The sequence below is a fragment of the Triticum dicoccoides genome, chromosome 1A (genome assembly GCF_002162155.2).
Source record: "Triticum dicoccoides isolate Atlit2015 ecotype Zavitan chromosome 1A, WEW_v2.0, whole genome shotgun sequence".
NCBI classification, from domain to species: Eukaryota; Viridiplantae; Streptophyta; class Magnoliopsida; order Poales; family Poaceae; genus Triticum; species Triticum dicoccoides.
The window spans coordinates 183,036,391-183,050,668 of NC_041380.1; the positions used below are offsets into that span (position 1 = coordinate 183,036,391).

Sequence of the window (14,278 nt, forward strand, 5' to 3'; positions counted from 1 at the left end):
ACATTGTTTGCCATTCCAATATGCACCCTTGTGCACAATATGAGATCATTTAAGCAAACTATGCCATGAATCTGGCCATAAGATTGATCATTTGGCTTGAAAGCCATTGATCTCCACACGTGATAGCTCGTTTCTGAGAACACTTTTTTAAAATAATTGCCGTATTACAAGTTTATTATTTTTCTTGGGAACTTGGCCACATATAATGACATAATGCGAAGGTTTCCCAATTTTTTTTATTTTTTTGAATTCTTTATGCCCGTTTGAAAATGCGGTCAAAACAGCAGGAATGACCGTTCCTAGCTAGTGGTTGAATCTTAGAATTTTTTTGGAGTTTCTCTGATAAAATAGATACTTATGTACCTAGAAATGATTTTTGGAAAAATTAAAGAGCAAACTATGAGGCAGCTACAGTTCCAATTTGACCCTCTTCCAACTAAATCGGCAGGAATTTGTCTTTTTCACGAGAGGTGGATCAAAACTTTTTACACCCAACCATTTGGTCAATTGTGCATTAAATATGGCCTATTATTTTAGAAAAATGATTTGGTCCAATTTTGCAACAATTATTTGGGAGGTCCTTCACAAAAAAACCTCCTTTTGGGCACTCACAAAATGGAAAATGGTTTTTTCGTCCAAAGAAAATGAAAACTTCCTTAGGCAACATTGTTTGCCATTCCAATATGCACCCTTGTGCACAATATGAGATCATTTGAACAAACTATGCCATGAATGTGGCCATAAGAGTGATCATTTGGCTTGAAAGCCATTGATCTCCACACGTGATAGCTCGTTTCTGAGAACACTTTTTTATAATAATTGCCGTATTACAAGTTTGTTATTTTTCCTAGGAACTTGGCCAAATATGATGACACAACGTGAAGGTTTTGCATTTTTTTGATTTTTTGAATTTGTTATGCCCGTTTCAAAATATGGTCGAAACAGTGGGCATGACCGTTCATAGCTAGGGGTTGAATCTTGCCAAAATGTTGTTGGATCTCTGATTAAATAGATACTTCTTTACCTAAAAATGATTTTTGTAAAAAATCATGAGCAGACTATGAGGCACCTCTAGTTCAAATTTGACCCGCTTCCAGCTGAATCAACATAGTTTTGTCTTTTTCACGAGAGGTGGATTGAAACCTTTTGGCACCCAACCTTTTGGTAAATTATGCATTGAATATGGACTACTATTTTATAAAAATAATTTGGTCCCATTTTGCAACAAATATTTGGTACGACATTCACAAAAAAACTCATTTTGGACACTCAAAAAATGGAAAACAAATTTTTTTTGCAAAGAAAATGAAAAATTCCTTAGTCAATATTGTTTGTCATTCAAAATACAAACTCGTGCACAATGTGAGACCATTTTTTCATTTTTTCATGTGTAAAAGTAGAAGAAAAACAAAAAAAATACACAAATCACATATACTCTATTCCCATTGGTGGAGTTGGTTTGACACGGATTGATGACATGGCGCCCATCCATCCATCCATCATCCCACATCCATCCATCCATTTATCTATAGAGAACAAAAAAGAAAAAAGAAAATGAAAAGGGGAAACCCCACAGACCCACCCACCCCGATCCATCCCTCCCACACCCCCTCTCGTCTCCCACCCACCCCCGATCCCATCCCTCCCAAACCCTAACCCGCACCCACACTCCTCCTTCCTCGGCTCCTCGCCGCCGCCACCTCCTCCCCGTCCCGCAGCGGCGCTCACCGCGTCCCCAGTCGGCCGCCCTTGCGGGTGGCTGCGTCCATGGCGACGACGGAGGCCGCGGTCGGTCGTCTCCCTATCCGCCTCTATCCCTAACGCCAGACCCAATCCGCCGCCGTCCTCTTCTCAAGTCGCACCGGCGACCTCCAACCTCATCGCCGGCAGCCCCTCCCCTTTCCTCCTAGATCGACTCGAGCTGCTCATATCGTGGCCAGATCTGGCAGGAACTCCCTCCCTCCCACCTCGCTCCACATCCCGATCCCGATCCAGATCGATAGAGCTTTTGGCAGCTCCTGCTCGGCTGCTCCCATGGGCCTCTGTCTGTCCGTGGCCTATGACCACCGCCAGGCCGTGCAGCACGACGACGCCGTCGACGTGATGGTGCGTGGCAGCGGCTCGAACTGCTAAGGGATGGATGGATGCAGGCCGGCGGGCACATCAACCCAATGGTGACATTCGGGCTGTTCCTGGCAAGATCATCGGCACCTTCTTCCTCGTCTACATCGTCTTCTCCGCCACCGACGCCAAGAGGAACGCCAGGGACTCACACGTTCCCGTGAGTACTATCACCGCCGTTCTTCCCCTTGTTGAATCTCCTTACTGTGTGTGCTTAATGGTGTGTGGAACGTCGACAGATCCTTGCCCCGCTGCCAATCGGGTTCGCCGTGTTCCTGGTCCACCTGGCCACCATCCCCATCACCGGCACCGGCATCAACCTGGCGAGGAGCCTCAGCGCGGCCATCCTGCAGCAAACGCAGCCTGCGAATGCCCCGCTGGTATAGGTAATTAAAATCCTTGTTGTTTTCATGCTATTCTTAGCTCTGTACTTTCCAATTGTGCAAATTTTAGGACTTGTTGGGTGAATTTAGATGCCGGGAAGTGGGATCCTGAATGCACTTTGTGTTTGCTATCAGTTAGATATTCATATTGCACACACAAATGTGCAATTGCGTATGGTTTGAATTACCACACCTAAATCTGTAGATTTGCACATAGCACAAATCTTCAGAGATTTGAGCATACTCCTACCAAATCTTGTACTATATGAAATATCATTAATGTAGGTTTAATATAGTTCTAGTAGATTTAGGCAAGTAGTAGTATATCTTATCTAACTGGACTGGGTGCTCTCTTTTATATATGGAATGATATCAATGTAGGTTCAATTGGGTTATCTGTAGATTTTCCATCTTCTGCATTATTCAGATTATTTTACCTTACCTTGTTTGAACCAAGAATCTGAGAAAAATAGGTAACTATCAACTCAAGGATTTGAATTTATTTTGGCAGGCACCAATTGGCCAATGAGATGAAGGAGCTGAAGGAGATCCACATGGAGGACACCAAAGAGGAGGAAATGCATGACATTGACATCTGCGACTTCGGCAACTCCCTTGCGGTTGTTGAATATGTGGATGAAATTTAAAGCTTCTACAAAAGGACCGAGGTAATTATCTGCTTGGAACCCCGGTCAAGTTATCTAGTACAGAGTTGTGTGTCTGACCTGACTTGGCGAACACACCCAATGCAGGTCCACTATAAGTTTGAGCTACTAGGTGAAATTTTATTCCTTACCGTCAACATCATTGATAGATACCTGGCCCGGGAAAATGTCACTAGGAAGAAGCTGCTGCTATTGCTGTTGCAGGTTTATGGCACTTGCAGGGACAACACAAATTCCATCTGTTTTTTTGTTCTTTGTTTTGATTGATGTGCGTTCATTACCAATTCCTGAGGATGATTTGTGTTCCTCATGGAGATTAGTGTCGGACGCTACAAGCTATTCTCTGTTGTGTGGTATATCCTAATTTGTGGCATTCTATGTGCCAACTTATCCTGGAAACGACACATACATTCATATGCAGTCCTCTGTTATTTTTCTTTTCTCTGTGTTAAATGATCTAAATGTGCGGACCAAATGATCTCTATTGTCTCTCGTAGCACCAAATGCTAGTATGTGTTTTACTAAAGTCATCAGATAGTTAACTCACTGTGAGATGTCCACACTTGTTTTGTTAACAAACATGAACTGTTGAGTCATCTATTCTTGGCTGTTGCTTTTGTTCAGTATATACATGTGCTTTCTGTTCTTTTGTTCTATTCACTATGTGAGTACAGTTTCTTGTTGGCACCAAGGTGTTTGAGATGGTCTTCCTGTTGGTGCATGAGGAAGAGGAAGTGAAGTCATTGATTTGTCCACCGAGGAAGAGGAAGCGTGAAGTCTTTGATTTGTCCGGAGGGTAAGTCCTCGGTCTGTCCCACTTTTCCTTTGCTATGTGATTGTGACCTCCATGTGTTATCTACTTATCTGGACACTTTGGTTCATATACTATTCTTGTGATTTTCCAATGCTATGTCAAAAAATGAATCTGTAACCTTTAATGAATTCAATGTATGATCATGATGAGAACGAATGAATGAATGATATCATACCAACTTGTTTTTGCCCTTGATCAGTATCATTTGTGGTAGATCCTAAGCAACATGATCTTTTTCTTGCTCCGAGATCCCAAGTGTGGTGTTGTACTTTTGTTGTGCTTGATTGATGTCCTGCTAGCTGCTACTGTTAATTGTTACTGTCATGATGTAACACTGCTTAGAATATGTTATGCACCTTAATTCTAGTAGTATTTGTTGTCAAAAGCATGATTGTATTGTGAGCCATCAATTTCTTGGAGTCTTCTTATACCTTGCTGGTATTTACTTTTTTCCACCAATATAATATTTGCTAATATTTACTCATGGTTGCTACTGTTATCCGTGCCCTCATGCATTAGGATCGACCCCTAGCTGCTTGTGTATTTTTTTATTATTCTGTTCAATATTCTTTTCCTAGCTGTTGTATGTTTGAGGATATTGCTTTCATTCTGAATTCACAGCCATGATAATGATCGTTTCCTGTCTTTTACAGGAGCTCCAGGCTCAGAAGTTGGAAAAAGGGAACGCTTCATCTTTGTAGCTAATTATATGCTCCTGCATGATGTGAATGGCTGTTATAGTATTTCATAGCAGCACTTTTGTAGTTGTTCTAAATTCCTGGATGATTGTAATATATATAATATACTCATTTTGGTCGCCATTTATGAAAATTTGTGTGATTGGGGCTCTCTGGACCAAAATACTGGTTACTTTATTGTTGATATGTCGGAAATGAAACATATACTATTTGGACCCTAAAAAGGCCACAAATCAAACAATGAACAAAAGGCGATGGCCAAGTAAATAAGAAGGCTTAGGCCCAAAAACGAAATAGATCACAAAAAGGCCATGATCCATGAAATTAAAAGGCCAAATTGTTGGGCCAGGCCCATGTAGCTAGAGAAAATTAATAGAGAAAATATATAGTAAAAAGGATGAATTGTTGGGCTAGGCCCATGTAGAAAATCGAATTGGACCGGGCTGAATCTTGTGCCACGTCAGATTGCCACACTGGATGCCTACGTGGCCTGGGGAGGTTGCTAGTGACCAAAACGCCACAGAAGAAAGGTCGCTATAGTCAGTTTATGACGGCCAGCTTTTGACCTTATGTTTTTGGTCACAAAAATGTCACAAATGGAAATTTTGGCTGTTATAGTATTTCATAGCAGCACTTTTGTAGTTGTTCTAAATTCCTGGATGATTGTAATATATATAATATACTCATTTTGGTCGCCATTTATGAAAATTTGTGTGATTGGGGCTCTCTGGACCAAAATACTGGTTACTTTATTGTTGATATGTCGGAAATGAAACATATACTATTTGGACCCTAAAAAGGCCACAAATCAAACAATGAACAAAAGGCGATGGCCAAGTAAATAAGAAGGCTTAGGCCCAAAAACGAAATAGATCACAAAAAGGCCATGATCCATGAAATTAAAAGGCCAAATTGTTGGGCCAGGCCCATGTAGCTAGAGAAAATTAATAGAGAAAATATATAGTAAAAAGGATGAATTGTTGGGCTAGGCCCATGTAGAAAATCGAATTGGACCGGGCTGAATCTTGTGCCACGTCAGATTGCCACACTGGATGCCTACGTGGCCTGGGGAGGTTGCTAGTGACCAAAACGCCACAGAAGAAAGGTCGCTATAGTCAGTTTATGACGGCCAGCTTTTGACCTTATGTTTTTGGTCACAAAAATGTCACAAATGGAAATTTGTGACCATTCAGTGACCAATAGTGGTGGTCACAAGTTGACATATTTCTTGTAGTGTTCAGCTTTACGTCATCGATGTTCTTGCGAGTCGGTGTCTCGAAGTGGATTGAGGTTTGCTTGACGCTCGTTGCGCGCGGCTCGACGAAGAGTGTTCGATGTCAGCGTACTTGAGCCGGAGAGGGTGAAGTCAGAATGGTGACCTGAACGGCTCCTTCTTGAAGTGGAAGAAGAGCGGTTGAGCAACAAAGCGCGAATCTCGTCCATCCTTGCTTCATTCTCTTGCTTGTGATCGTCGAGCTTGTGGTCGAAGTAGTCCCTTGTACGTTGCTCGGAAAGTCGCAAGTCGGTGGCAAGGTTGTCGATGTGTTCACTCATATCTTGTTGCTCTTGATGCAAAGCACGTTGTGCACCAAAGAGGTGACTCTTGGTGACAAAGGAGTTCATGTCGTCGTCTTGCTCCATGAAGAGCGGGTTGGTAGAAGTACTTGGCCTATCCATCATTCCAAGACAAGCGTGAGTGGAAGAAAGGGAAGAAACAATATCAAATGTACCTTGACCGATGTTGACAATGGATCAAAGATACACTCCAATGTGTAACAAGGAAATAGCACAATTGGTACCAATTCTTCTCGCTTCTCACACCTACACAAGTAAAAGCTTATGGTGGAGCTCGGTTAGGATGGTGGCACAAAATTTGATGCAATTGTAAGTGAGACTCAATAATGTTGGAAAATATTCACGAATTTGCAAATGCAACAAGTAGACCAATAGCAAGATATGGTACACGGAAACACACATGCAAATAGAGAAGATGGGGTTATGCAACCAAGGATGAGCCAAAATCTGGAATTCACCAAGATGCTCTTGTTGCACAACACTAGAGAGACGCTAGCACGATTGCACAATAGGCGGATACGAACTTGTCTACAACCTACTAAGCAAAAATGCAACTACTTCTATCCCAAGTATGCTATATGTATGATGTTCCTATGCATTGATCCAAGATGATCGAGTATGACAATCTTAATGTTGTATGATGCTATGGTTCTTGCTCTTTGGTTGTCTTTCCTCTTTTGCTTAAAAGCTTGTTTGGCTCTTTGATGTTTGAGCTCTTTTCTCATGCAATGTTTCACGAAGCAAGATAGCAATTGTGTATGTGACAACAACTTTGTGACACAAGTGATGATACCAAGAGATGCAACACGATGATGGTATGTATGCTATGGGAAGTATGAACACTAATGTGCACAAGTCACATTGCGGCAATACTCAAGGGCTAGTCTCGATGGGTAAGCAACGCAAAAGTAAGGCCATGTGGTTATCAATGTAATGGCAAGAGTGATATGTCCAATACCAAGATGAGGTTACCGGTCTTGCTTCCGGTATGGTGTCAAAATGGTGGCACGAATACCAAGTCGTAGTCAAGGTGGTCGTTGTTGATGACACGTCCGTGGTGAAAATGAGTAGCGTTGATGTCGGTGTTGAACCGTACCTAGATAGCCGAAACACAAAAGGATACGGTACCACAACTCAAATTCTCAAAGCAAAATTTGGCAAAATTGTCGGAGTTAGTAGCGGGAAAGGCTAGGTTGGTGCTATGTGGAAGTGGTGGAGGTATGCGGAAATGTATGTGGGCACCGGAACGAAATTTGACGAGAGTTAGGTGGGAAACGTATGGTGGATGGGTTGTTTTGATGCCAGGGGCCGGATGTCCGGGGGTGATGGCCGGATGTCCGGGGTGCCGGATGTCCGGGCTGGTCGGACCGGATGTCCGGGCACTGGATCGGTGGACGAATTCGAAGAACACCACGTGGAGAGGTCAAATCCGGGGCAAAATTCGGAAGATTTTGTGGATGGAATTTGGGGAAAAGGTGGGGGGAAGCTAGATCTACCTGCAACACACGAAATCCGCGGATCAAATCCAACAAAACTTCATCACACCAACAAATCACAAAAAAAATTGGGGCTATTTTTGTGGGGTAATTTTCGGATTAGGGCGAAAAAACAACAAAACAAGGCTAGAAACACAACAGGGAGGCTCCGAAATCGTGATCAATGTGGCTCATGATACCAAGATGATGTAGGGTGAAACCCTAGATGGCCGATCTTTCACAAAAGGAGCGGATCCCAAAGAGAAACATGAAGAACACGAGGGGATTCACGAGGGAAAACACGAGAGAAACACTCAAACCAACAAGATTGCATTACACATGTGATAGATCCTCGAAACACAAAGAGATACATGATGATCCAAGGTCAACAAAGGACGATACAATGTAACCGATTCTTCTCCTTGAAGGAGGTCTTGATGGGGCCGCCCAAGAGGGGGGGTCTTGAATCCAAGTTGATCTGCTCCAAAGAGGGGCCGCAGTCTCTCTCGAGGAGGAGATCGGTATGGATGAGTGAAGCTCTATCTCACATATGAGCTAAACCAATGCTAACCCTAGAAAGAGGAAGGGGATGAAGTATATATAGTCTAGGGGGCGAGAGGGTACATGGGCTTTGGCCCTTTACTGTTCACAGACAGGCGAGGCCGGATGTCCGGGCGTCGGGCCGGATGTCCGGGGCTTCAGGAGTGGCCGGATGTCCGGGCTGGTGGTGAAGACTTCTGCGGTCTCTGGATAGACGAGGCCGGATTTCCGGGCAGAGGGCCGAATTTCCGGGGCTTCGGGGAAGGCCGGATGTCCAGGCCGCAGGGCCGGATGTCCAGGCCCTGTAGCTTTTCTGGCTGGGCTCCGGCTGTTGTGGTGGCATCTCCAAGGGCCGGATGTCCGGGGTCCTGGCCGGATGTCCGGGGCCTGGAAGGTGAACTTGCCCGTTTCCGTTGGTTCTCTTCATCCGTGGACTTGGCGACTTGTCTGTCTTCACGTGCATCTTCGGGAGGCTCCTCTTGACACGTGATCATGCATAGCATCTCGGACTTAGGTAGTAACCATGTCTCGAGTGGATCATATGTGATATCACTAAGGAAAGAAGTCACCTCGTTCTCAAGAGCTCTGGCTCGTGCTCGTGTCATGGGTCATCTTGGCTCTTGATGCAACGATGGTAGGTCCATGGGGATGATCATGGGATGCTCCGCATCAGGGGTCTTGAATCCAAGGTGGATCTTCTCCGTAGAGGGGCCGCGGTCTCTCGCGTGGAGTAGATCCAATATGGATGAGCAATGTAATATCTCTCAAATGAGCTAAACCAATGCTAACCCTATCTCGGATGAATGGGGGGTCTATTTATAGTCTAAGTGCAAAGGGGACGAAGTGAAGGGGTACATGGGCCTCGGGCCCGAACACTGTGCACAGACAGGTACCGGACGTCCGCTGGGGACCGGTCGTCCGATGTCTCAGGAGCTGCCGGACGTCCGGTCACTGGGGCTCGACTGACGCTTCAGGCGCCGGACGTTCGGTCCCGGCCGGTCGTCCGGTAGCTGGGACTTTTCCTGCAGCCCTTCTTCCTCTCCGTCTTCTCGTCCATCTTCCTCTTCTTCCTTTCCTTGCTCTTTAGCTTCTTAATTGTACCTGAGTATGCACAAAGTATCCATATGAGGTAGTAGCCATGCTTCATGTGCATCGAAGTGGAATTGTGAGAGGAGAGATGTCACCTCGGTTTCAAGAGCTCTTGCACGTGATCGAGTCATGGGTCCGGTAGGCACTTGATGAGACGATGGTAGGTCCATGGGGATGACCTTGGGATGCTCCGCATCAATCATAGTATAATCATATGCATGGGGCACAAAGCAAACATGGCAGTAATAAGTGATATCTCCACCAAGCTTGCAAATACACATAGAAGTACTAGAAACAATCATCATGCTTGGGATTGCGAGGTTGACAAGTATTCAAGGGTACCTACACAAAAGAAACACAAACGAAAGAAATTGTGCGTGTGGTAAATGTACACATCATCCATCATGATGTGTATGTGCACATGAGAGTTAGTACAAGATAAGCATCACTCAAAGAAATTTGATGCATGGTCTAAGAACATGTCATCCATCATGAAAGAATAGTTATTGTGTATAACACGATGGGGACACAAATTGAGAATGCAAGTATATGGCACATCAATAGCATGTTTATTCATGGGAAGCATATGGTGCACACAAGTATTGGGATCATGCAATGAATGGGATGAATCAAAATCTCCTAAAATGCATGAGGAAACTATGGAGGGTCTCCTCATGAGCAATATTGGAAACATCATATGGAGAAAATGGACAACATCCAAAACAATGCATATCCGAAGCTAGGTGGTTATGGCATGGCATATGAGATAAATGATGCAAAGGTAGCATGTCAATATCATCACAAGAGAAACAAATTCCAATAGCCATAAGCTTGTCATCTATGCCATATGTGCAAATTGGGTTTATTTTAATAGCATATGCATAGTCACTATGAAGAGATTGCAAATATGACATATGATTGATCTGATGCATAGCATATGACAAGTCAAGCGGATTGGCAAACATGATGTGACCTAGAGAATTGTCACAAAAAATCCTATGTAACATGGCATCACAACTAAAATACTCCACATGAGAATCATCATACTCATCATAAATGGGCAAGAAATCATCACATTAGGAAGTCGTACTAGCATGAATCATGGAAATAGGTGGATCAACATCATGCAAGCAATCAATGTCAAGATAGTCCACTAGTGGGACAAGAGCATCACCTTCACCTATGTTACCTTTGTCATTCCACTTATGTGGTGTAGGTGAGGTGGGTAAGACCGAATGGTGGTCAAGATCATCATTGTGAGGGAACCATGTGGGGGGAGCATCATATTCCACCATGGCCATCGTCTTATCCAAAGGTAGGACGTAGTCGTCGCGAATTGGCTCGTCATCATATATGGGACCTAGCACCAAATGAGAAGACACAATAGAGGTAGAGGTCAATTCATTAGTGTTGTAAGTGGCCTCACATGACCTATCAACTATCTCACTCTCTCTATTTGGTGGTTCACTCACTTCCTCAAAAATAGGTGCACTCAAAATCACATATGGTGGAGTCACTCATCTCACTCAAGAGGTGGGGGTTGTGGCTCTCCTCACATGGGAATTGTGGAAACACATCATATATGGGGCTAGTGCTGAAGTCACTCTCACTCTCAATATGGTGGAAAAAGTCACTCAAGTCATCATACATCGCCGTGGTCGAAGGGAAAATCTCATGCTCAACCATCTCGTCGTCGTTGCCATGGATGAAGGCCGAAGATGTCACATCATCACGCTCGCCTCCTAAGATGGAAGCATCATCCTTGCTCGCCACATTGTCGCTCGCCTCCAAAGCTTGGTCCTTGAGGGTCTCCGTAGTTCTACTCGTCGACGCACCATCTTGAAAAAGACTCATGGAGGACTCGGCATCATCAATGCCACAAAGAGGGATGGCGGTGAAGTCGAACTTGGGAGCATCGTCTTGGAGCTCGTCGGGCTTGGACATCTTGGTGGTACTATCCTCATGCTCGTTCTCATGGAGCTTGGTCATCGTGAAGTGAGCTTGGGGTGGAGAAGCTTTGGCCTTCATGAGTTCTTGTTCCGCCTTGAGAGCACCAATGTAGTTATCATCGAGGGACTTGTAGTTCTCGAGGAAGATCGTCTTGGAGATGTCGTTGTGCAATCCCATCATGAAGTGGAACTTCATCGAAATGGGTTCGTCCACACCGGCTCGTCGCAAGGCTTTTTTCATCTCCTTGAAGTACTCATCGATGGACTTTGATCCTTGGATGGTGTTCTCCAATTGGCGTTGAAGTTGTTCCGTGTAGGTTGGGTGCACGAACTCGCGCCACAACGCTCTCTTCGTCTTGGGCCAACTCATGTTGTAGGTCTCCGAAGGTGCGTGAAGCCACCATGTGGACGCGTAGTCATGGAAGTTCCTTGTGGCGCACTTCACTTGATCTTCGGGAAGAACTTGATGTAGCTTGAGGTAGTCGGCCATCAAACGCTCCCACTCGAGATACTCCTCGGGTTCTAGAGTCCCATAGAAAGGAATCTCATGGTCGATGTCGAGGTCGTAGTAGCTCATGGAAGTCATGGACTTGAGCTTGGGGAGCTTCTCTTGAAGGCTTGTGGGCGAAGATGCCGTATGTCCGTAGGGGAATATGCCTTGAAGTCGCTTGGCGAAGATGCCAAGGGCGATGGTGAAGTCGTTGAGCGGTTGTTGGTGTTGAGCTCTTGACCTTCATGTTCGTGGTGGTGATGGTGTCGATGCCGATGTGACCTTGCCAGAGATGGTAGCTCGGAGGCTTGTGCTCTTGAGCGTATTCTCGAAGATGAGGAAGACCGCTTGTAGGACTTGATGAGGGCTTTGATCTCCTCCATTTGAGCTTGCATCTTGGCGTCGGTGGAGTTTTGCATGGCATCGAACTCGTTGTTGTTGTTGTAGACCGAAGATGAAATGCCTTGCCTATCCATCACAAGACTCGAGGAAATATGAGTGCGAGAAAGAGAAGAACGAATACCAAATGTACCTTGACCGAAGTTGAAAGTGGATCAATGATCACCCCAATGTGGACAAGGAAATAGCACAATTGGTACCAATTCTTGTCGGGTTCTCACACCTACACAAATAAGGCTTATGGTGGAGCTCGGTGAGGATAGTGGCACAAAAAATTTGATGCAAAATGTTAGCAAGAGTCAATAATGTTGAAAGGATTCACAAATTCGCAAGTGTAACAAGTAGACCAATAGCAATATGGCACACGGAAACACACACACGGATAGATAAATGGGGTCGTGCAACCAAGGAGGAGCACAAAATGTGGAATCCACGGAAAACGCTCGTGTTGCACAACTCAAGAGAGACGCTAGCACGATTGCTCTATAGGCGGATATGACACTTGTGGACAACCTCTAAGATGCAAAAATGCAACGACTTCTATCCCAAGTATGCTATGTATATGATGTTTCGGTGGTATGATCCAAGATGATCGGATATGGCAATCTGATGAAATGTGGTATGATGCTATGGCACTTGCTTACAAGCTCTTTGTTCACTCTTTTTCTTTGCTTAAAAGCTTATTCTTTTTTTGTATGGCCAATTTTGCACAATGCACAAACCAAGATAGCAATTGTATATATGCGGGAACAAACTTGTGGCACAAAGGATGATATGATACCAAGATGATACCGATATGGTATGGTATGCATGCAATGTATGGTGTAGATCACTAATGTGCACAAGTAACGTTGCCGGCAATACTCAAATTGCTAGTCTCGATAGGCAAGTGACGCAAAATGGGCTAGGGGCTAACAATGCAATGGCAAGGGAATATACAATGGAGGGATACCACGATACCGAGATGATATGGAGGTTACCGTCCGTGTCGATGATGAGTGGCAGTGATCTTGATGGAGATATCAATATGATGGAGACTCATCCCTAAGTAGCCAAAACACCTTAGGAAACGGAAAAACCGCGAACTCAAAATCTCAAATGTCAAATGTCAAATGGTGGTAGCGGGATGCGATGGTGGTTACGGAAGCTCAATGGGATTGCAGAAATGCAATGATGGGTTTTGCGAGTAGGCAATGTGGAAGTGGAGGGTAAGGTGTTGTACTATACAAGGTGTTGGAGTTGAAAGCACGGTCCCTAAGTAGCCTAAACACCTTAGGAGACACAACTCACAACACTAACAAAATTGGGTTTAAGTTGGGGTGGTGGAAGTGTATGGTGGACAAGCCTATGCGGAAGTTATGGTGGTGGTGGTGGTTGATAAAGAAGCAATAGTCCCTAAGTAGCCTAAACACCTTAGGAAACTAAAATCACTCCTCAAGCAACCACTAATGCGATGGGGAACAAAATTGGTTAGGTTGCGGAAGTCGGTGGTGGTTATGCGGAGGTTGTGGTGGAAGCCCTAGGCAAAGATGCCAAAGTTACAAAAATTTGATTGAGTCAAATGGTGATGGTAGTATTTTTGTGGGAAGGGGGATGTCAAGAGCTTTTCAATGAGCTAAAGAACGCGAAAATTAGACTCCGGATGAATTAGTTATGGACAAAACGGTGAAACGGGGAAGACTGAAGTTACAGGGGCCGGACATCCGGGCTCAGGGGCCGGATATCCGAGGGCTGATGTCCAGAACCGTGCGTGATAGAGGCAAAGGTGTCCCGTCTTTCGATGAGATGGTGGCTATCGTTTTGGAGGAAGTTGACTTTGACGATCCGACTACGAACGTGTGAGGACGTCGCACCTTAGCAATCGCTAAACCAACTCCGAAAGGTTATTGACCATTCCGGAGCACGATCAACCTGACCACGAAGGTCTATTTCCTGCAGGCAAACGAATAACAAGCAAGAAACTGAGATTGCAATCTGGATATTGCGAATATAAGATGAAAGCTTTATTGATCGAGGTGGGGTTCTCTGACGCCTTTGTCTGGTCGTTGAACACAAACGAAGTACGCGAAGTTGCAGCTAT

General features: G+C 44.7%; 1 non-coding gene across 1 annotated transcript; it reads left to right on the forward strand.

Moving 5' to 3' along the window:
• Window positions 1-3,448: 3,448 nt before the first annotated feature.
• On the forward strand, window positions 3,449-3,582 carry LOC119296921. The gene has a single exon (XR_005145452.1). It is a non-coding gene; the product is annotated as a small nucleolar RNA snoR80 (small nucleolar RNA).
• Window positions 3,583-14,278: the final 10,696 nt, after the last annotated feature.